The sequence below is a fragment of the Macrobrachium nipponense genome, chromosome 11 (assembly GCF_015104395.2).
Source record: "Macrobrachium nipponense isolate FS-2020 chromosome 11, ASM1510439v2, whole genome shotgun sequence".
NCBI classification, from domain to species: Eukaryota; Metazoa; Arthropoda; class Malacostraca; order Decapoda; family Palaemonidae; genus Macrobrachium; species Macrobrachium nipponense.
The window spans coordinates 90,619,021-90,642,427 of NC_061087.1; the positions used below are offsets into that span (position 1 = coordinate 90,619,021).

At 34.3% G+C, this 23,407-nt stretch overlaps 5 non-coding genes across 5 annotated transcripts; 3 read left to right on the forward strand and 2 right to left on the reverse strand.

Moving 5' to 3' along the window:
• The first annotated feature begins 6,067 nt into the window (after positions 1-6,067).
• Trnaw-cca (transfer RNA tryptophan (anticodon CCA)) lies at positions 6,068-6,139 on the forward strand. Its single transcript has one exon. It is a non-coding gene; the product is annotated as a tRNA-Trp (tRNA).
• A 1,703-nt stretch (positions 6,140-7,842) lies between these two features.
• Positions 7,843-7,914, reverse strand: Trnaw-cca (transfer RNA tryptophan (anticodon CCA)). Its single transcript has one exon. It is a non-coding gene; the product is annotated as a tRNA-Trp (tRNA).
• Positions 7,915-17,386: 9,472 nt separating this feature from the next.
• Positions 17,387-17,458, forward strand: Trnaw-cca (transfer RNA tryptophan (anticodon CCA)). The gene has a single exon. It is a non-coding gene; the product is annotated as a tRNA-Trp (tRNA).
• A 4,211-nt stretch (positions 17,459-21,669) lies between these two features.
• Positions 21,670-21,741, reverse strand: Trnaw-cca (transfer RNA tryptophan (anticodon CCA)). Its single transcript has one exon. It is a non-coding gene; the product is annotated as a tRNA-Trp (tRNA).
• A 1,212-nt stretch (positions 21,742-22,953) lies between these two features.
• Trnaw-cca (transfer RNA tryptophan (anticodon CCA)) lies at positions 22,954-23,025 on the forward strand. Its single transcript has one exon. It is a non-coding gene; the product is annotated as a tRNA-Trp (tRNA).
• The last annotated feature ends 382 nt before the right edge of the window (positions 23,026-23,407 follow it).

Sequence of the window (23,407 nt, forward strand, 5' to 3'; positions counted from 1 at the left end):
TGGAAGAGAGTACTTAAGGAGTTTAGTTTGAAATTAAAATGACAACTGCTATAAAAATTTGTACCTAAGCCAGTAAAGGTTTGTTTTCTAAAAATAGAAGTACAGAAGCCCGGCTCGTTACGGGAAACAAGTATATCCAAAAATGCAAGTTTATTGTTTTCTTCGTAATCGATCGTGAACTTAATGTTGGGATGGGCTACATTGGCGTATTCAAGAAACTGATCAGCTTGCTCTTTAGTTCTAAAAAAAAAGTAAGAAGGTGTCATCTACGTATCGTTTGTAAAATAACGGCAGAAAAGAGAGGGGACAGTTGTCCAGCAACTGTTCCTCTAGATGGCACATAAAGATGTTAGAAAAAACTGGGCCAAGAGGACTGCCCATGGCCATACCTTCAACCTGAGTGTAAGCTGTATTAAATTATTAAAAATAAAGGCAGTGTCCTGCACTGCCAGTTGCAACATTTTCTTAAAATTATCATAATTAAAACCGTGAAATAAAATTTCTCGTTGGGTAAAAATTTTGTCTAAGATTATTTGTATTGTCTCTTCCACAGGGACATTGGTAAAAAGAGACTCCACATCCAAGCTTACCATAAATAAATCAGAATCTTGCATAAGAACGTTGTCCCTAAATTGTCGGAAGTTTTGACTGAATAATTATTCATGGAAAATTCACTCAATAAGGGCACCAAAAACTTAGCACATCTTATAATTAGGGGTTTCGTAGGAAGCAAGAATTGGTCTAATAGGGACACCGTCCTTATGCACTTTGGGAAAATAAACCATACATTGTTCCATAAGAACCCACCAGTACTCATCAAAATTCTGGTAAGTGTCGTTGTCAATTATCTTATTGTCAAATAAACTTTTTTAGAAAACCTATTGATACGATCTTCTAATCGAAAAATAGTGGCAAAATCGGTACACCAATCCTTTTAAATTTTGACGTGTCATTCAAAAATACTCAACACTTTTATTAACATAATCATCGCGGTTAAGAACCCAACACCTCTACCCTTGTCTGGTTTTGAAATAATGATATTATCTAGTTTACTAAGATTTCTGAGAATATCCAAGTCTTGCTTTTTGAAAAAGGAGTCCAACAAGTGTTAGATTGTTAAAGGTTTTATGGGCCAAAGTAGTAATTGTGAACGAAACTCTTCGGTATTTAGTGGCAATTGCAAAGAAGTTAACCTGGAGAAGGCAGATTCCAACGCCCCAAAGAATTGACAATAGGATGGTTTAAAACATGGAAGGCAGAACTCAAGTCCGAAAGATAATAAAAATTCTTCTCTCTTTGTGAGTTGATGGTCGGAAAAGTTAAAAATTACGTTATTGCTATTGTTATGAAATTTAGGAATGGTAATACCTAAGTTAAACAATTTTCTCTGATGTACGTCTTGAACTGTCGAGACAAAATGAGAGATGCTCTTATTGAATAAATATTTAAAAATGATACGATCTAAAATGGAAAGATTATTTAAAACATTAGCATTTATAGTAGAATACTGAAGAGACAACTTGCTAATCAATTTGGCTTTAAAATTTATTTCCATACTTAAAAGTCTGTTAGTGGCATCAATATAAAAAAGGTGTGTTATACAAAGAGGACTTATACAATTTGAATTTAACAAAGTTGGGTACAATGTGGGTTCATCTTACAGTAGAGCAAAAAATCGAGGTCGAGCTCTGCCTTCCTCAGGCGTTTTGTAGTCTTCTCCAATGACCGGCAGGAAGTCAACACCTCAGAAGAGTATCGTTGGCGAACTAGATCATGGAAATTGTTTGTGGGCGAGAAATTCCTATCCTGAGCAGGAACAGCAGGGAAAATAAGCACTGAAGAAGGGCCATGATGAAGTATCTAAGAACGTCACATAAAGGATCAAAAGAATGGAGACGGAGACCAATAACCACAGTACAAATGGATATGGGAAGCGTTGCTATCAACCAACATACAATAAGGAGCTGAAGGAGACGTCATGTACCAGTAATTGTCCATTTTATTAACGAGCTGACGTTTCGAGGACACAGCCTCATTTTCAAAGCTGAAAAATGTAATTATAATATATAAAAGACTTAAGAATTAAGAAATTTACAATTTAAAAAATATTTACACTTTAAACAAAAAATTAAAAAATTAAAAAAAAAAAAAAAAAAAAAAACCTAAAATGCAACAGACAGAATGAAAGAAATAGACCGCTACCTTTCAGGACGGGAACCAAGGACCTAATGACATAAAAAACAGAGACAGGGGACACTCAAGACAGGTACAGTGTTGTGGAGGTAGTTTGATTGTTTAAAGGAGGAACAAGCTTCTTAATATATAACGATTCGGCTATTGCTAATTGATGAGGTGAGGTGGCTCTGGAGAGAATTTTAAAATGTTTATATTCAATATCTTTTTTACATTTTTTGGCATGATCGCGTATATTAGAAAATTCAGGATTAGTTAATTTATTGCCTGTTCTGTAACTAACTCCCCGATGACAATCAATTCTAACTTTTAGTAGGCGACGAGAAGCCCCCACATATTTCCCCACCTTACATTTGGGGCAAGTATATAAATAAACGACATTGGAAGTCATCAAGGAGCTTAGTCTGTCTTTATGTTTAAAAAGCGAAGCAATGGTTAACGGGTTCTTTGGTATAATTCTACTGTTAACTGCCTTTGGAAGGTTCTGTCGGTGAATGAGGTCATTTAACTGAACATAAAAGGACTTATCATGAATAAAAGGAATACTGAAGTAAAATGCCAACTTGGGTACAGTAGGAATATTAAAAACAGGAACAAACTTACGATTAAGAAAATTATACAATTGTTTAAAAAAAAAGCTTGGATGGGTAGCAATTTTCTAAAAAATAATTTTGGAGAAATGAGATTTCTTGGTGGAAACCAGACCAAGTGGAGGATAAAGTATTAGGCCCTGTGGAAGAGAGTACTTAAGGAGTTTAGTTTGAAACTTAAAATGACAACTGCTATAAAAAATTTGTACCTAAGCCAGTAAATGGTTTGTTTTCTAAAAATAGAAGTACAGAAGCCCGGCTCGTACGGGAAACAAGTATATCCAAAAATGCAAGTTTATTGTTTTCTTCGTAATCGATCGTGAACTTAATGTTGGGATGGGCTACATTGGCGTATTCAAGAAACTGATCAGCTTGCTCTTTAGTTCTAAAAAGTAAGAAGTGTCACTTACGTATCGTTTGTAAAATAACGGCAGAAAAGAGAGGGGACAGTCGTAAGTTTGTTCCTGTTTTTAATATTCCTACTGTACCCAAGTTGGCATTTTACTTCAGTATTCCTTTTATTCATGATAAGTCCTTTTAGTTCAGTTAAATGACCTCATTCACCGACACCTTCGGCAGTTAACAGTAGAATTATACCAAAGAACCCGTTAACCATTGCTTCGCTTTTTAAACATAAAGACAGACTAAGCTCCTTGATGACTTCCAATGTCGTTTATTTATACTTGCCCAAAATTGTAAGGTGGGGAAATATGTGGGGGCTTCTCGTCGCCTACTAAAAGTTAGAATTGATTGTCATCGGGGAGTTAGTTACAGAACAGGTAATAAATTAACTAATCCTGAATTTTCTAATATACGCGATCATGCCAAAAAAAAAAAAAAAAAAAAAAAAAAAAAAAAAAAAATGTAAAAAAGATAGTTGAATATAAACATTTTAAAATTCTCTCCAGAGCCACCTACTATCAATTAGCAATAGCCGAATCGTATATTAAGAAGCTATTGTTCCTCCTTTAAACAATCAAACTACCTCCACAACACTGTACCTGTCTTGAGTGTGAACCCCTGTCTCTGTTTTTTTATGTCATTAGGTCCTTGGTTCCCGTCCTGAAAGGTAGCGGTCTATTTCTTTCATTCTGTCTGTTGCATTTTAGGTTTTTTTTTTTTTTTTTTTTTAATTTTTTAATTTTTTGTTTAAAGTGTAAATATAAATTGTAAATTTCTTAATTCTTAAGTCTTTTATATATTATATTACATTTTTCAGCTTTGAAAATGAGGCTGTGTCCTCGAAACGTCAGCTCGTTTAATAAATGGACAATTACTGGTACATGACGTCTCCTTCAGCTCCTTATTGTATGTTGGTTGATAGCAACGCTTCCCATATCCATATATATATATATATATATATATATATATATAGATATATATATATATATAAAGTATGTATATTCACAAAAAGTCAAAAGAATTGAAAGACAGCCAAAATGAAAATCTCAAGGTAAACCAAAACTCAGTAAACAAAACAAACATACATAAACAACAGTTGAGCATTTAGTATGAGAAACCATAACACAAGAGCACCTGGCACTTCAAAGCAGAAGCAGAGAAAGTGCAACCACAAACAAGTGCAAAAAGCTTCGCGCAAGAGTAATACATCATCTTAAGTACTAGTAAATGTTGCTACGGGACAAACAGGTGTTTGCGCGACCTTCACTTATTTACCCGAGTCCAACCTTGGCCACCTCCAACCCACGTGGCTTGCGACCTTGGCCACGGGATTGGGGGGAAGGGGTGGTTACCGGACAGGGGCATAGGGTCGAGGTAGGGAGAGATGGAGGGGGAGGAGGAACAAACATTTCGTGAGGTGGACCATCGCCAACGGATTTGGGGAGGAGAGGTGGGGGTGAGGGGTGCGGTTAAGAACGCTGGGGTTGGCAAGTGACAATATTAGGCCACCTTACACAACGAGAGTGCTACAAAGTTTTGAAATTCATATTCTGTATTTCATTTGATGTCTTATTGATAAACCAATATGACATTAGAATTAAGGATAGCTTGCAAATATAAAATTTCAGTATATGAAACTCCCAACTTAACTTTCCAGAGAAAACGGTCGAATATAGAATTCCCCTTTTATTACTGAACATCAGTTGTTCAATGAAAATCATATCATAAATTACTGGCCTTCTTCTAACTTCAGTTAATTCGCAGATAATGCTGTCTTACGAGAATTACACAAAACGCAACCTAAAATTTGACTGAATAACTGACTTAAGAATCATTTACACATCCCTGAAGTAAATTCTATCTACTAAAAAGGCTATGAAACGTAATATCAACATTAAATAAAAAAATAAAAAAATCTTAGCATCATAACACCAAGGTCTTAATTCATGAATTTTATAAATATTAAACATTTAAATGACTTTTTCTAATATCATTAATAAATTATAAATTATTTGTTTATGAAAAATACCAAAAACTAAGTATGAAATATAAAAAAAACGGGGGGGATCGTTATTGAAAGAACTAATAAAATGTAATCAGATCTTCAGCAATGAAAAGGGATCTACTTAATATAGTAGTTGAATGTTACTTGTTCCAGAATGTAACCCTACAAAGAATCCTTTGCAAAAACTTTACCGGCAATACCTATATATACTCAATAAAGAAATTAAAATTACCCATTTCAGCATTTTTTCTGTATTAGTCATAAAAATAAAATCACTATAAATTACTGCTCTCCCGTCCAGCTCCTCCCATCTGTAATTATGATACCTAGTCCGGTGCCTATTTCATCATCTAAGTACAACTGCCTCACCACATACATTTATCCATTCATGCATTTATTGCAGAAATAGAAAAAAAAACTTCCTTTCTTTCGTGATACCGCAGGTACAATGAAAGAATTCTCATGAACCGTATTGTATGGTCAAGTTAATCAAAACATGCTGATAATAGGGTTGTAGTTCTGTATAGGTTTAAGGCATAACGACGCCCAGGCAGTTTTCGGGCACAATTACCCCAAATTTATTTGTTAATTTAATATCTTACGTGGATACTAACTCTTACAGCTTTATTATTATGAATAATAATAGTAATGAACGAAGAGAGACTATTCTTAACAAAAACAGCGACTTCTTCCCCATCCTTAATCACCAATTAATAAGACTGTCCCTACATCATCCCGCTTGCAACTCAAACTAAAATAATTAACGCAGACATTATAAATACCAGAATGTGTAAATTCAGAAACTGTACTTTTTAAAACTATGATAACAGCATGAAGAGCATGATTTATGTTGACAAAATTGTCGAATGTCGATATCGGCTCCGTGGCGCAATGGTAGCGCGTCTGACTCCAGATCAGAAGGCTGGGTGTTCGAGTCACTCCGGGGTCAATGAATGATCATTTTCACTGCTCAATTCTACTTGTTCAAGGTCAGCGCCATTGATGTCAAAATAACCTTGGAATGAGTACTGTGATTAGATATTGGGAATCCTGTTAAAACTAGTTAAGAGTACTCTGGATGTAACCCATTGAGCAAGTATGTGCACTTGACAAAACTTTTGTATTTACATAGCGAAAAATTTATGACCAGTACATCTTATCTTCTCCAGAGCAATTCTCAATTAAGGAACATATAAACAATAAAATTCTACAATATACTTTATCAATGCAGATAAAACTACTGATATTGTCACTGCAGATAAAACTACTGACTAAATGTTCCACAGGAATTCGTTGAAAACTATAGACACTATTTTGACATCTACAAACAAATAATGGTCCCTTCACAACAAGGACCGCAAAGTTAAGCTGGAACTACAGTCCTCTACTTACCCCTGCAATATCAAAACACCTAACGAACTCTACAAAATTTTATAAACAAGAATAACAGGGGTCTCGAAATCTTAAAATATAAGAATGCACTTCACCCAAATCTTATGTCTAGTGACAAATAGTATTTACGGTGAGATAACACTGAACGGCAACCATGGGCCGGACGAATACATTTTACACGTAAAATTTATCAGGTAAGTATTGATGATACATATCACTAGCACTCACAGATTACAAAACATCTACTAGGTACATTCTTGGTAATCCGTACAGTGTCAGCTACAATTTCCACTCTTTACTTTGATGTAAACTGGAACATACTACATTGGACAGCATCAAAGGAACACCTTTCAAAACAAGAGTCAAAGTAAATAAAGTACTGAAAAAAAAACTAGCGCTTGTAATTCTGAGTATTGAAATGAAAGAGTGAAGAATTACACCCCAGTTTGTGTGATACAGTAAACCCAAACTATCGCCTATGATAAAAGACACCAAACTTACAGATTCATTGACAGAAAAAAATAGAAATAAATGAACTTGGACCAACGATCTTTTTTGAGCTTCGAAATTTCCAACATGAAGGGATAAATGAATTTCTCTCATGCCTAAAAGATGAATTTATTCAACGTCCTCTCAATAAGGCTAACCATAAGCATTAATCCAAGGGTAGCAGGCTAAGAAATCTCATATGTAATATTTGGGTGTAATTTGCTGAACATTTTGTGAAAGGATCTGGTCCTGGAAGTTCACTCACAACACACAAACACACTCACACACGTGTATATAGTATAACATATATATATATATATATATATAGTATATATATATTATATATATATATATATAGCAAATAAACGACTACTGGACGATGGAGGCACATTGGTCCTTGAAAGCTTGTAACTTTTGTACAAATGAGGTCCTGTCATTCTTTGTATGCCAGGTCATTACAATTGTGCAAGTGACCAAGTTATATATGCGTGCGTGTATGTAAGTGCATATACACAATTTCTGATATTTTAGATGACTACAGAAGGTGCTATCTGTCTAGTTTCAGCAATTCACATGGGATGATATGTGACGCTTAATGCTCCCTTGACTGTACAAAGGTAAAAAATTTTGTTTATCACATGGACTTCCTACCATCATTCATATCGTCAGTCGAGCAGCAACTGTCAAATAAGCTCATTCATCCATTATCGAAGACGTCAAGACATCATCGAACGAATCTTACATAACCTGACAGAAAATTGTTTCTCTTCCTGACCCCGGAGTGACTCGAACACCCAGCCTTCTGATCTGGAGTCAGACGCGCTACCATTGCGCCACGGGGCCAATATCGTGTGGTATCTGTCATGCTTCATAACGCCTGCTGCGCTGACAAGCGGCGATAACGTATACGTCAGGTATAGTAAAGGACAGTCAAAATATATTTGGGCTCTGGAAAAGGCGACGAAAGAACTGCAACACATTTATATATATATATGTATTAGACTATATATAATATATATATATATATATATATATAATATATATATTTATATATATCTAATCTGAATATAAGTTAAGCTGCAGAGAACAGGGGAAACGACCGAATCTGAGAGTTAAAAGCAAGAACGAAAAAATGAAATGAAAGACGATGGGAGATAGCAAAGGCCGCAGAGATCCAGTGGCTGAAGGTAATCGCCTTCCTCACGTTCGGTAAACACGGAACGTGGACAAGGATAACGTCTTAACAAAGAAATGTGGCCAAACAGTGCTCCCTGTCCACCCGTCAATCAAATGAAGCATTATGGACTGAATTGGCATTCAACTTTAATCCTGTGGAAAATTCAACCCCTGCGAATTTCCCCTCAATACTTGAAACAGGAAAAATAAATATTAATAGAGAACGCAAGACCTCATTTGCCTTTCAAATTAAACAGGGAACTTAATGAGTTCTCGAACAACTGTAGTTAATGGCAATTAGGAGATATCTTGCTAAAGGGTAGTCGGCAAAATTCTAAATTGTCAAGTTACTCCACGTTTGGTTTAATAAAGACGCCATAATATAGTGAAAAGGACTAGTTTTAAAAACCTACAATATTTAATTAGGAGAATACATTATTAAAACCGTCAGGTTAAATCATATTAATAAATAACATTCTTCGAAATCATTTTCTAAACGAAATGAAAATTCTAACGACGCACGAACTTGCGCTACCGCCAAAAGCTGCACCCCACCAAAAATAGTCCCAAATATATTCCCACAAACGAACAATCACAATATATTTACGTTCAGAAAAATTTGCCACAATTTACACACAAAAATACTTTTAAAAAGAAAAATATAATTATTTCTTACCTCCAAAACAGAGAAGCTGAAGTTTACCGACTTACCTGTGAAAAGAAAATGAAAGTTGAAAGTGATTTTAACCGACATTACTTCTGGAAGGTGTGAACATAAAGGTAACGACTCAAAAACACAAGAATTATAAACAACAATAATCACCAATCATCATGCACTCTCCAACAACATATATATATATATATATATATATATAGATATATATATATATATACTATATATATATATATATATATATATATATATATATAATTCCAATATCAACGTTATTATTCAGAAAAACAGGTCACATGCACACATATAACTACAATAATTACATTAATATAATGAGCATCAGGTCACAATGATAATATCAGCTAACATTTCCTGTCTTGCTGTCACAAAAAAGTATAACAAAGCTAATGAAAACCATTTACAAACATATAAACTTAACTATAAGTGAACATAAATGCACAAATACATATAAGAAATGACCATCAATTCTTTCGAAGATTTCGCATGGTATAAACAAAATGAATGTTCGAACTATAACTGTCTTTCTGAGAGGTGAAGATAAAGAAAACTAAAATATTCTCTGGCAGTAAAACCGAGAAGGGATACGCAAGAGGAACGGGAAAAACACAGCATTCGGGAGAACCTTAATAGATGAAAGTAATTTGGCGAGCGGAAATCCGCGATCGTTTGACAGGTCCAAGATTATGAGACTATGAAGGTAAAATCACGTCATAAAGTAAAGGAAAGTTTGGAATCTAGTTTTTTTTTTTTTTTTTAAAGTCCGCGTCCCCAATTGACGGACTGGAGAATTTCTGACTCTTCTCTAACATTTGGTTTTAGGATAAACATATACTATATCGTTAATATATTTGAGTATATTTAAATTTCTGGATGTTATGTGATAAAAATTAGGTTAACATCTTTCCCTCTCTCGCTAGTTAGTAAATAATATATCTTAATCTTTAGTTCCATGAAAAGAACTTAAGGGTCTCTCTCTCTCTCTCTCTCTCTCTCTCTCTCTCTCTCTCTCTCTCTCTCTATCACCAGTTAAGAAGTAAAATGTCTTGACTTTGGTTCCTTGAAAAGGACTTACGGACCCGACCCCCAATCTTCTCTCTGTCTCTCTGTCTGTCTGTCTCTCTCTCTCTCTCTCTCTCTCTCTCTCTCTCAAAGGATTTCGATTTCTGGACATGGAGCTGGTAATCTCATTCCAAAAATTAATTACCACAGACTTGCTACCTACCCAAGTAGCATAGTGGGATCGGTAACAAGCCACGACGAGGCTTAAGATACCAATAGAATGAGTATGTAAAATTTATGTGTTTGTAATTAAAGTCGGGTTGCTTATAATAAAGATGGATCAACGACTGGAGCATAGTCAACGGTATGTATCAGTGCTCTAAGGTGATATGGTAATATTCAACGAATGAGTAGGCTAGTCTCAAAGATACGTTAGTCAAAAGGAAAGTATGCTGGAATTAGGTAAATGGTGACCGAGAAATCTCTAGGATTATGCGACTGGGTACTTTACCGTAAATTTAATAACCGTCAGTCGCACAGAACTGGAATTAGAAAAGATAAAATTTATGCCATAGACCAAGCGCTTTACCTAAGAAGTCATTCAGTGCTGAAAACAATGTCCAAACAATTGTTAGGAAAGGGTGGAAAGTAAGATAGAAGGAAGTTATTATGAAGGAAGGTGTAGTAATAGAAATGGAAAGGGTAGCAGCTAGGGGCTGAAGAAATTCCGCAAAGAACCTTAAATAATGTCTACAGCGCACCGCGTGAGGTGCACTGACAGCACTACTCCCAGTATGGGGGTCACTTTGACAGAATTGCGGAAAGGACTTCATATTCAAGAACACTAATGCGAAGGAGTTCATAAAAATAAACGAGATTTTATTGGATTCAGGAGCTCTTGAATACCCAACCTTCTGATCTACAGTCAGACGCGCTACCATTGAGACAGGAGGCCAAAAAACTTATTAACATAAGACTATTGCGTCACTACTATGCCACGGAAGCGCTAATATCGAGCCACAACGCCATTTCATTGTTATACTTATCAGGACTCATTACTGTATAATAATATCCAATAATCTTGTTCTCCGAACAGATCAAAGGATCTGTACAAAGATTACAAGAACCTCCTGCAACTTCCGTTAACAATATCAAACTTTTTGTAAAACCTTTAATATATCTGAACAACATTACTCTTGTGGATTTCCTATTCTATTGTAATACTCAAAATTTATGATAAATGGAAGGTGCATTATCATTTCTGAGCAAAAACACCTTAACGGAAAAGGCAAAACGACCATAAAGTTAGCCTTAGCAAGACATACGCAATAAACTACCCACATACGAGAGCTACGAACAAGGGGGCAATTATGAAGAAGATTAAAACCGAATATATAACACCAATAACTGCTATATATAAACTGTAATAATGGAGCTATGTCTTACAACTACCTCTATGGGGAAATTGAACGAACATATCCATTCCCTTTTCCAGATATCATATCCATTCCCTTTTCCGGATATTATTAACAGGGCTTTACGGGATACCCTCCACTCCAGCACATTTTCAACTCGACTTCTTAATCCTGCTTCGGTTGTTCATAGAAGGAACACTAATACCATTTCGCAAACAGTCATCGTTACTTGTGAGAATGATAAAGGAAGATTAAATAATTCAATTTTTCAAACGTAAAACAATCTATGCCATTATCTGAAATAGATTAACATTTCTGTTCTTTAAGCATTTAATTTCCTAAATCCAATTATAATAATTTATTTTCACATTGTCCATTTATGCCTGTTTACCTATCTTGATGGTTGAGAGACTCCAGCCTCTGACAATTTTGTACTTGCGGAAATTACATTTTAAACCCTTGTATTAATGAAATATTGATTAACTGGAGCTTATGCGTAGTGTATTTCCAAGAGTCTACTTCATATATTAGTAAGTGTGAATGGAGGCGTTAATACTACTGAAGAATTTTCAAATGTTGAAAGTCACATAATTACGTATATTCATACACATATATACGTACGTATGTGTATGTATTTGTAATAAATGACGCATCTTATTATTGGGCTTTAAGGTTCCCCAGGTATGAATAAAGTAAAAAAAGAAATCATATCCTCGGCACTGATTCCACAAGTGGAATTAATAAAGTTTAAGGGGGGAGGGGCAAACTTCAAGTCAGAATGGCCTGTTTCAAGGAGCAACAAACTCAGCCAACTCTGACTCAAAATCAGAAATAGGTGTTAGAAACAAGTTCAGGTCTAACCTGAAAACAGCTATATTACAAATAGCTATCAGAATATCAGGCCGCGACCCCCAGGTATATCATCTCCTTTCTTTTCTAAATCTGTTTCTCTTGCTGCGTAACAACTTCAACTTTCTCTTTCACTGTCTTAGCTTACTTAATTTAAAAATGCCCAGTGGCAGGAAAGTGCCCCAGTTCTTGGCATGACTGCTTAAATTCTATAAAATCAAATCAATCAGTTCGTGTGTGACGAATGCAACTACCAATCCAAGCTAAAAAATATCATGACGCGTTAAGAGGCCAATCAAAAATGGTATCTGGATTCAATGCCTACAACAAACTCACAATTTGAAAATAATAGTTGCTAGTTGTTGGCTGCTACCCCTGAAAGGCGGCATAGTACATGTTGCACTTGAATTGAACAAGGTGAAATAGTAAATAGTGGACCAGATTACGTTAGCAACCATCTCAAATGTAGACGGATGAAGGAATCTTGTGATCTGCAATCCATGATAAAGAAGATTTTCATGCAAAGTTGTTTACATCAAGAAAAGTTCACCTTTAAATTGCTAAATGTATACCCATCGCAAATACGTAAGCGATGGAAAAATTTATTTTCAGAAATGTTACGCATGCTTCTCAGCGTTGTTTTCAATTATTGCGGCGGGAAATTTTATCAAGATGATGTTGCAAGTTTTATAATTTAAGACTTAATTACTGGCCTCGTGGCGCAATGGTAGCGCGTCTGACTCCAGATCAGAAGGCTGGGTGTTCGAGTCACTGGGTCAGGGAGACATCCCATATTTTCGAAATTAGAGCTAAATTACTGAAAAAAAACATAACCTTGAAAGCCTAGAAGTACACACGCACAAATAAACTCCATATCTTCATCTATAAGCGATCTTCCCAAAATAAAGGTGGGCGCAGAAAACAACCAGACATCCGGTCACTGCCATATGCATCACTCAGTCTCGAGTTAACAACATTCCTCTTTGCATCACATTTCCACAAACCTTCCAGCCATCAACAGTATTCTGACCTGCCTACATATAAAACACCGTTTATCTCTTTCCAATCCGTTCTGTGTTCCTGTATCTTTTTCACTCCATCTGCCAACACTCTCAGTGTTACTCACCTCACTCCGAAAACCTCTGAGTTATCCAAAATTTTCACCATTCTCTTTGTGCGGCCAAACTATCCTATAGCACTTTGATCAATATTTTCGTCAAATGTCAAGCTTTCCTTTTTACTACATCTTTGCATCCATACTTCGCATATGATTTGCACACAGTACATCACAACATAGGCATTAGTTTCCTTTACCTCTTACTTTCAAGAATCTACACTTCATATTCATAAAGGAGACTTAGCTCAACATCCTTCATCATGCCAAATTTAGCTCATAAATAAATCTTTGGTCTACACTCAGTAAATTCCTTTAACTAACTATCCTATACCTCACTTCTTTCATTGAACCATCATCCATTACATTGACACCCAAATACGCATACGAGTCACATACGTTCATTCTTCTTAACATTTATAACGACATTAATTTCTACATCGGGTATTCCAGCTTGCTATACTCACATTGAATTATCTGCTTCTAAAACACCTTTCAATGCTTTAATACCCTCTACAGCTTCTCTTTACCACGTAGTGGAGTATGTTTTGCAGCAAAAATGGGTATTTTAAAAATTTCATATAAATTTTTCGCAATTTATATTTTTTTGTCATTTAATATCTAAACTGTTGAAATGAATTATGTTTCCATTTTTTCTGGCAACATCTTTGGGTAATTATGGGCTCTTTCAAATATCCAGCATTGCTATTATTTGAGTAGCTAGTGCAGAATCGGAGTTCAATGCTTTCGTGACTAATTACAAAAAATGTGTTTATCTTAGAGTATATATTGTGCTTGTGTGAAAGCTGAGATCAACAGCTTTCCAATGAGCATACTATGCAATCTGTGCATAAAATATTTTCTTGTAATTAGCGCCGAAAAATGAATACCTCGAAAGCTACTAACTAGCTTTTACACCTAACTCATTTCCGCATGTAAATAACCTAAATATAAAAATCACAGTGAATATACTATAGTAAATTAAAAGATAAAACGATGTGTTTGATAAACAGTACTCTGATACAGGGCATGTATATTAAGATCTTTTATTATTATCACATCTTAGATACATAAAAATAGAAGTGTATAACTGACGGAAATACAAGTTGATCTTGGTTTTCATATTAATCTATACTATGAATATAAACAAATAGTTTACTATATATAATACTATCAAGTGAACATAATTTAAGGAATAAATCTGAAAAATGAACATAATTCCGTATTTTAGGACACTAGGACTCACTTTGAGAAGATGAAACTGTAAATATCATAAAGAACTTAAATTGATGTAAAAAGTAATTTATATATATATTATATATATATTATATATATATATATATATTTTAATTTATATATATATCATATAATTTATATATATTAATTTATATATATATATATATATGATATATATATATATATATATATAATAATTTATATATATACAATTTATATATTATAATTGTATATGTATATATATATATATATATTATAAAAATTACCAAATAGAAAACAAATTCTATTATTTCAAATGTATAGTCATTTTACAAACAGCAAACAGGTTTCATATTTTGACGATATATGAACACTATAAACCACATTAAACAGAATTCTAAACCGGCCAAGTAATACCCTCATCAAAATACCTCCCAAAAAGTATATCCTGTTTTCATTCTAAATGACAATATCAAATTACTTTTTGTGTAGTAGGTTTGGTTTAGGAGCATTTTAATTTTTTCATGCTCTGATTAGCAGGGCTGTAATATATTATACACTGTCCTGCTCTGACACCCTTATATAGTTATTACTATTTTCATTATAAGGCCTAGGTATAGAAAACATTATAATACCCTCGGTATCTATCTTAGGCTGTATTTATGCCCTTCCTAGTATATGTAGATATGACCCAGGTCTTCGGCCCTCATCAGATCCCTATATGCTGGAAGGTCATAAATACAGCCTAAAATAAAGACCTTGGGCATTATCTGTATAAAAAAGCACTTAATACACATATTTACTCTTTATATGTTCTAAGAGGCATGTTGCATAATATAACTCACTGAATAGATTGTTAGTATTTTTTTTTTCGTCAGTGATACACGAATAAAAAGGTCACTACCCTACCGTGCACACGCAACAAAAATATTTTCCTTTCAAATTACCTATTGGATGAACATCCCCCCCCCCCCCCCGCCCCATTTTTACACATATATACTGAATCAGCAACATTTCTACTGCAATTCCTGATATCACTAGACATACGTGACATAACGTCATGTTTCCCGCCAATAATTGTGGTGCCCGCTGTGGTATTTGATATTGTTTTCTTCGGGTTTCGTTTTCTTTTGTCAGTAAATTCTATAATCACCATACTTATATAAGTCGACTGGAAACGTTCTGGCCAGCACAAACTCGCGCGCATGAGTTTATTTTCATCTGGTTGCCTGCTTATGAACCTATATGAAATTTTCACGAAACTACATAACAGACCCCACTAATAACCAACAAGCAACATTTCTCTAATCACAGTCACGCCATATTCTTGTCCCACAACCTAGCACCTATGTCTTTCCTTCTTGGGCGTCTTTTATTTCCACACAGTTCCCAACATAATAATAATAATAATAATAATAAGTAATAATAATAATAATAATAATAATAATAATAATAATAATAATAATAACTTTACTTGAATCAACAGCTTCCACAAAGTATTTACCGTAAATGACCAAAGGGAAAAAACTACATATTAAAGAGAATAGGAACTTATTTAAATTATGAATAATTATGTCTCCAGTAACTCTACATAAGCGACGAAAATTTAAAAAGCAAATGAGGGGAGCCCAGACCTGGAGGTGGAAGACCTGTGAATAATAATTAATATCACCGCTAGCCATTAAAAGTTAGAGAAAAACTGCACCTGAAATGACGAAATCAAAGCAATTAGTAATTTCGATCATTTCATCAACCACGCAAAACGTAACTGAAAGACACGAGATGTTTAGCACCTCTACTGACACAAGAAAAATCATAATTATAAATACAGCTGCCATTCGCAGAGCCTTCAGTAAATTCAAGCTTCAGTTGCTTTGCCTGTAACTAAACCCACGTTTAACAGAAGTGATAGGAAGGTAAAATAAACTTCAAGTAGGAGGATTTTAAAGAATACATGTATACCATCATTTTTTTCTGCACTATGAGTCATTACTCTTTTAGAAAGCTCTTGGTGAAAGGTGGGTGCTCAAGTTAGTCCAGCGCCAAAAAAATAAAAGCCAATTTCTCTCATTAAAAAGAAAATAATAAAGGAGACTGCAGCGATATAGCTGGTTGCCCGTAAAATAATACACACACACACACACACACACACACACACACACACACACACACATATATATAAGATATATATATATATATATATATATATATACATACTACATACATAATACATACATACAGACACACACACACATATATATATATATATATATATATATATATATATATATATATATATATATATATATATATATATATATATATATATATATAGGTATGATCATTATGGCATGGTATTTCATGAGCTGCCAACAAGTAAAGGAAATAAAAAATAATGAGATGAGAATTATCGTTACAGTTAAAAAAAGTTCTATTAATGAATAATTACGATTTAAAGCCAAGTCCCTAAATCAAAAGAAAATAAGAAAAGATTAAGATTTTAGCCTTGAGTAAAAAAGCATCATTCCAAGATATTACAAGGCTACAGTTCTGAGAAGGTGTACTCAAAGAACTGAGGACATTATTCATATGGTTAATAGCAAACCTCACTTAGGATTTACATGTTTCACTTCTGGGAGATATTACCATAAATAAAATAATTAAAAAACCTATGATAAACAAAGATTCTTGGAAGAACCTCCTTCCTCACCCAATTGAAAATAAAAATTATTACTGACTGTAAAAATATTTGTTAAAAATATGAGACAATACAAATAAGTATGGCCTACTCACGATGGCAATAGTATGGCGTAGAAATTTTCCGAATATAATTTACAATACAGGAAATTGATAGGCCTCGTGGCGCAATGGTAGCGCGTCTGACTCCAGATCAGAAGGCTGGGTGTTCGAGTCACTCAGAGGTCACGATATGCCTAGTTTTCCAAGTAAAGACGCACAATAAAAAAACTATGTTGCAGCGATTTTAATCCTCCAACTAATGAATCAAACAAAAAACCCAAATTTTCAAACTGTTCTCGAGATTCTCTTATCCTTTTCTAAACTTAGGATAAACCCTTTATCTACATTCTCTCCACCTCACCATGCCACCTCAAAAGAAAATATATACCATCTTTTTTTCCTAGGCCAAAGTTTTTCATATTCCATAGGGCAAAGTTTTTTTTCTATTTCTATGTACCTTCTCAATTCTTACTCCTACAACACTCCGTGCTCTTGATATGCTTTAAATTCTGATGGGATCACCTAATAATTTACTGGGTAACAAAATAATTAGCAACTCAAGAACCAACTAAATCCAGCTTAAATAAATTGGAAGGTGTTCATAAAAAGTATATACCACAACCTGAACTTTTACTCCTGAAATGATTCAGCAAAAGAAGTAAGTATCATTCATAAAATAAACACCTTTTATTCATACCCAAATCAAACATGTAATATTTGCCTGAACGTAGCTGACATTAAGTGACCTGACACATCATGAAAACAATTACACTTTCAAATGATATCACAGTATTCCCAGATGCTTTGTTGAATAAAGACAATGGCACCTTTTCTTGACAAGAACATAATGAGCGTCTTCATACATATCTGTAATAATAACCATTGTTGTAGGAGGGAAATGGTTTTTTAAGTCAGCAAGAACAGTTTTTTTTTTATTTCACTTCATGAACTGTTTATAGAATGGCCTCTTCGCTCAATTATATAATGAGTGAACAAAAATTTCCATCGGAATAATTGATTATACATCATTACACAACCTCCTAAGACTTTGGGGATAAAAATTAAAATCTAATAAAGAGGCAAGAATTAGAAATAAGTATACATTAAAACTGAAAAGCAATATAACAAAAATAAAGAAACTCTATTCTTGTAACCTTCCGTTAAATTGTACCTAATATGGGAGGCTAATTCAATATTACTTAGGGCACAGTTTGGAGAATATAGATTAATGGTCACCACTCTCAGTCAGGAAGCTAAGGGGGTACCGAAAAGAACTTAGTGGTCACTTAATGCCACATACTTGTGGCATATACACCCTCCTTACTACTAAAGAAAGTGAAAGTCTCGTTGATAGCACTACCTGTATTATCAGGGAAATAATGCATGACTGAAATTAAAATGGAAAAGAAGTACTCTCTCACAAAAAAAGCGTATTTTCACACCTTCGCCTAGCTGTTAGTAATGTACTGATAAACATATGATTTTTTGAATAAGTCTACACGTCTAGTGGAAAACAAAATTCTTAGTCTATATGAAGTATACAAATACGTGTCTCATGTTCTTTCAAGGAAAAGTTGCCATTATTCTTATTCGGCAAAGTATCTGAAGATACTGTGATCTCCTTTTGAACTATAAGTGTTCTCAAGATGTTTCAGGTTACTTAAATGTCCAATATGTTCAGTTAATTATTCTATGTTTGATACATAACATATTATTGGTTATGAATAACACTTGTTGGGTTAGCTGGGTTATTTCAGTCGTGCACGGACGGGATGCCGAATGCATTTTTGTCGAAGGACAAGAAGCAGAAGCCAGGAAGCCGAACAGACAGAAAGCCGAACAGACAATGCCGAACAGACATTAAGTCGAACGGACAAAATGCCGAATATTGCTAAGATTACGAAAGATAAATATAAGCAAAAATAATAATAGGATGATAACATTTGCTGAGAGATATAGATAACTTTTCACTAATTCGATAATTACTATTTAACTGCTTGTTTAAATAACAATTAATACTGCTTTGTAGTTATATATTTTTTTTCTTTATTCAAATTTGACTATAAGAAAAAAAACAATAATAGTTTTTTTTTCTTCAGTCGTTAGAAAATCGATAAGAAGGCCTTTTCTTTGTTTGTTTTGAAAATTTCAGAACACATATAAAATACAAAAGGAGCAAAATAAAAGTAAAATGCTTGATAATTATCTTATTTCAACAATGGTTTTAAAAGTAAAATATTTAAAAATTGTGAGCCAGAGATCGTAGAAACGCTAATCCTTCGTCCTTATCATAAGAACAAAATATGGATTTTATTCTATCGTTAATGGCATCGTATTTCTTGTGAGGTCGTGATATATCAATCCCTGCAGAAGCCTGCTCAATTAGAATTTCATTACATGCTTTGTTCATTTCTGATAACCTTTAGTAATTTGGTGAGTGTTGGATGGGTTACATTAATTCTCTTTTTAAAAGCCTGATGCTAGCCTTCAAGGGAATTGTTTGTTCTCGGTAAATTATCATTAACTCTAGTGTGAACAGACCACAAATCAACATCAAACAATGGTTTCCTCCTTCGACCACGCTGGATTATCCCTATCCACGTACTTTCGAAGTAAACCAAAAAATCACTTAGTAATTCATCAGTTTCAGCATCTAAGGAATTCACCAATTCGTCAAATAAATCATGTACATCTGCAGGTGGGACGAAAGCAAGTGCTTGTAACTGCTTGATGAAAATAGCATTACTGGGTTCAACATACCACTGCTGTAGACCACAAGACTGGATATTTCGCCATAAACATTGGCCGAAATGAAAGAAACCACCTGATATAGATGTATTAGGAAAGTTCTTTTTAATGCTATTTATTGTTGCTCTTTCGAAATCAACAGTTATTGAATCAGGCTCCTGAACACCTCTGCTTTTTAAAAATCCAAAACTTTCGTCATATGTTTTTTCTTCTTTGTTACTGGCAATACAATACACCAATGGCAAGGTTTTACTTTTTAAAACAATGGCATGTATGGTATAAAGCTGTTTGGTTAAAGGAGCGGAGTCAAATGTGCCATCGGCAAACCATGCTTGTTTTTTAGATAATAATTCCAAGTTATTTTCTGTCGATAAAATTGTAACAGAGGTGGCTTCATAAAGACGAAAATTCTCGCCACGGGTTGTTATGTCCAAGTCTTCACTTTCTTCATTCTTTCTTGCTCGCCTTACCATTCTTGCAAGTGTTTCTCTTTTAGGTATAGAACCAGCAATGCTGAGCGGCAGTTCTTCCAAGACATTATTTATTACAAGGCTTGTTACCTCTTCTGTTTGTTCTGCTGTAGTCTTCATTTTATCCAAAGCTTTTAAAATGGTATTATGAGCACCGTCGGGAGTAATCTAATCCGGTCGGATGTGAATGATGACTTGTCATGGTCGGTATCACTGATCGTTCTAATTCTACCATTGCACACTTTTCGTCGCTCACATCTCCAGTAAGTAGTTTCTTCAACAGTTTTATCGACAACGCATGAATATCCATGATGAAGCAATTTTCGGCCACCACGTCCTGTCTTAGTGAATTCCATGGTTGAACTCGCAAAAAATAAATTCCATAGTCAAATTTGAATATAGAAAAAAATATATAACTACAAAGCAGTATTAGTAAACTAGGTAATTGTTAATTAAACAAGCAGTTAAATAGTAATTATCGAATTAGTGAAAAGTCAAACTTCATTGAAGAAAAAATTCTTAACTATTATTATTTTTGCTTATATTTATCTTACGTAATCTTAGCAATATTCGGCATTTTGTCCGTTCGACTTAATGTCTGTTCGGCATTGTGTCTGTTCGCCATTATGTGTGTTCGGCATTCTGTCCGTTCGGCTTCCTGGCTTCTGCTTCTTGTCCTTCGACAAAAATGCATTCGGCATCCCGTCCGTGTATCATTTCAGTAGTCAAAACCTAGGTAATGAAATATACTTTGCACCAGTGCCTTCTACCATTTTGGTTCTTGATTACATCGGTTTCTGATTTGCAAAATATCTTGTTGCCAATTTCTAATACATCAATAGCAAGAATTGTGGAAGGGTAAGAACTGCAGGGGTGCGGAGAAATTAGGAAAAACTTTAATATAGGGGAAACGATCGATTTTTATTTTCCTTTCGAGGCGGAGTGGTGATGTGGAGAGAATGTAGTGAATGACGAGTTGGTAGTATGTTGGAAAAGGGAAAAGAATGCGAAGAGAAATGTTTAGGAAAGCAGGGTTTCATCTTCGGGGAGTGAATTTATCAGCGATTGATGTTCTGTTTGTGTCCGATTGCATCCGTTCATTTATACGAATATGCGTAGTGCCGTTCTGCAATTTATTTCTCTTCAGTTGCATCTCAGTTTCGAAAACTACACGATTTATGACCCCGGAGTGACTCGAACACCCAGCCTTCTGATCTGGAGTCAGACGCGCTACCATTGCGCCACGGAGCCGATATAATTGATAAAAATGTAATTGAAATCTTCTGTGCACTTAGATTATAAGTGGCTTACTTATTATATATTATGCTGAAATGTTATCTTTGAAGTGAGGTTTACAATTTGTGGACCTTGTTCTTATCTGATTCCTCGGTCTTGTCTGTTTTCTGGGCCTAGGATTTTCATAGTAAAACAAGTTTTCTTAAGAGTATGTTCATTTCATCTCAGCATTACATAAAAATAAGAGAACCATCTATTTTTCATCCTTATTCCTTAGATCTTGGAGCAGTTATTGCTTTTTAAAAGCAGCAAGAACAGCTTCTTTTTTTTAACTTCAAGAAATACTTACACACTGGACTCTTGGATCAATTGCATAAAAATTAACAGAAATTTTCATCTGAATTGATATTTTGGGGAGAAGTTTAGAATAAATTATAGAAAAAAGTATTAGAGAAACAATTATTATAAGCTAAAACTGAAAATCAACATAACAAAGCTAACGAAAGTCTCCCTTCATGTAATATTTCGTTACAAGATACAAGATCTGAGAGGTTAATATGTTATTTAATGCCACAAACCAAGGCTCGGGAATATAGATTTATGTGGCCACCACTCAAAGTAAAGGGGGAATATTTGGATATCCGAAAGGACTTAGTCTGTCAATGACTACCACACATACACCCCTATTACCTGTGAAAAAAAGAGAAAGAAAGCCTCGCTGAAGGCACTACCTGTATAATCTTTTACAATAGCGTGAACAGAGTTGTTCTTTAAAGAACGGAGAAGAGGTCTACAAAGTCTACAAGACAAAAACGTTCTAGAAGCTTATAATTTAGGGTAATAATTCACTATCTTATCTTCAGCCGTACGGTACAATGGTTGCACCAAGAACTAAAAATATAAAAATATAAAAACAGATGATTCTCTTATTTGCATCTAATGCTGAGATCAAATTAAGATAAGTTAACCAGTCCTCGTAAATACTGCCATGTAGCAAATATAGAACTCGTTTTACAATACTATGACTATCTCAGGTCCAGTCTAGTATGTTCTTACTCAATATGACGACTAATGCAGAGGTTTGATGAAAAAGATAGGGAATAAAATCTACGTATTTCTCACCCCACCTTTCAAATGAACATATAGATACATTATATATTCAAGTAGTCTACTTATATTGCAAGTTGTACGGAATATTTCTATTAAATTCTCACTCAGTCACATATCGGCTCCGTGGCGCAATGGTAGCGCGTCTGACTCCAGATCAGAAGGCTGGGTGTTCGAGTCACTCCGGGGTCAAATAGTACTTAATTTTCTTTAATAACATGGAAATCAAGATAAATTTGCAAGGAGAAACTCTCTCTAATATAAATAATATATATTATCATTATATATATATATATCTATATATATATATATATATAATTATATATATATATCCACTAACAGTGGGCAGGTCCATCCAGAAATTTGACATCAACTGCTGGCAAATCACCTTTCAAGTGATGACCCAAAGAGAAAGCCCTGATTTCCAGAAAGTTTTTGTCTCAATAGCTGTATTTTTTTTATCCCATTGGGACCCACATATAAATCTAACATTAATAAATAGGAATGGAACTGGAATATAAAATTTAAACCTAAGGCTACACGCTGGGACCTAGGAGGCTATTCAGCACTAAAA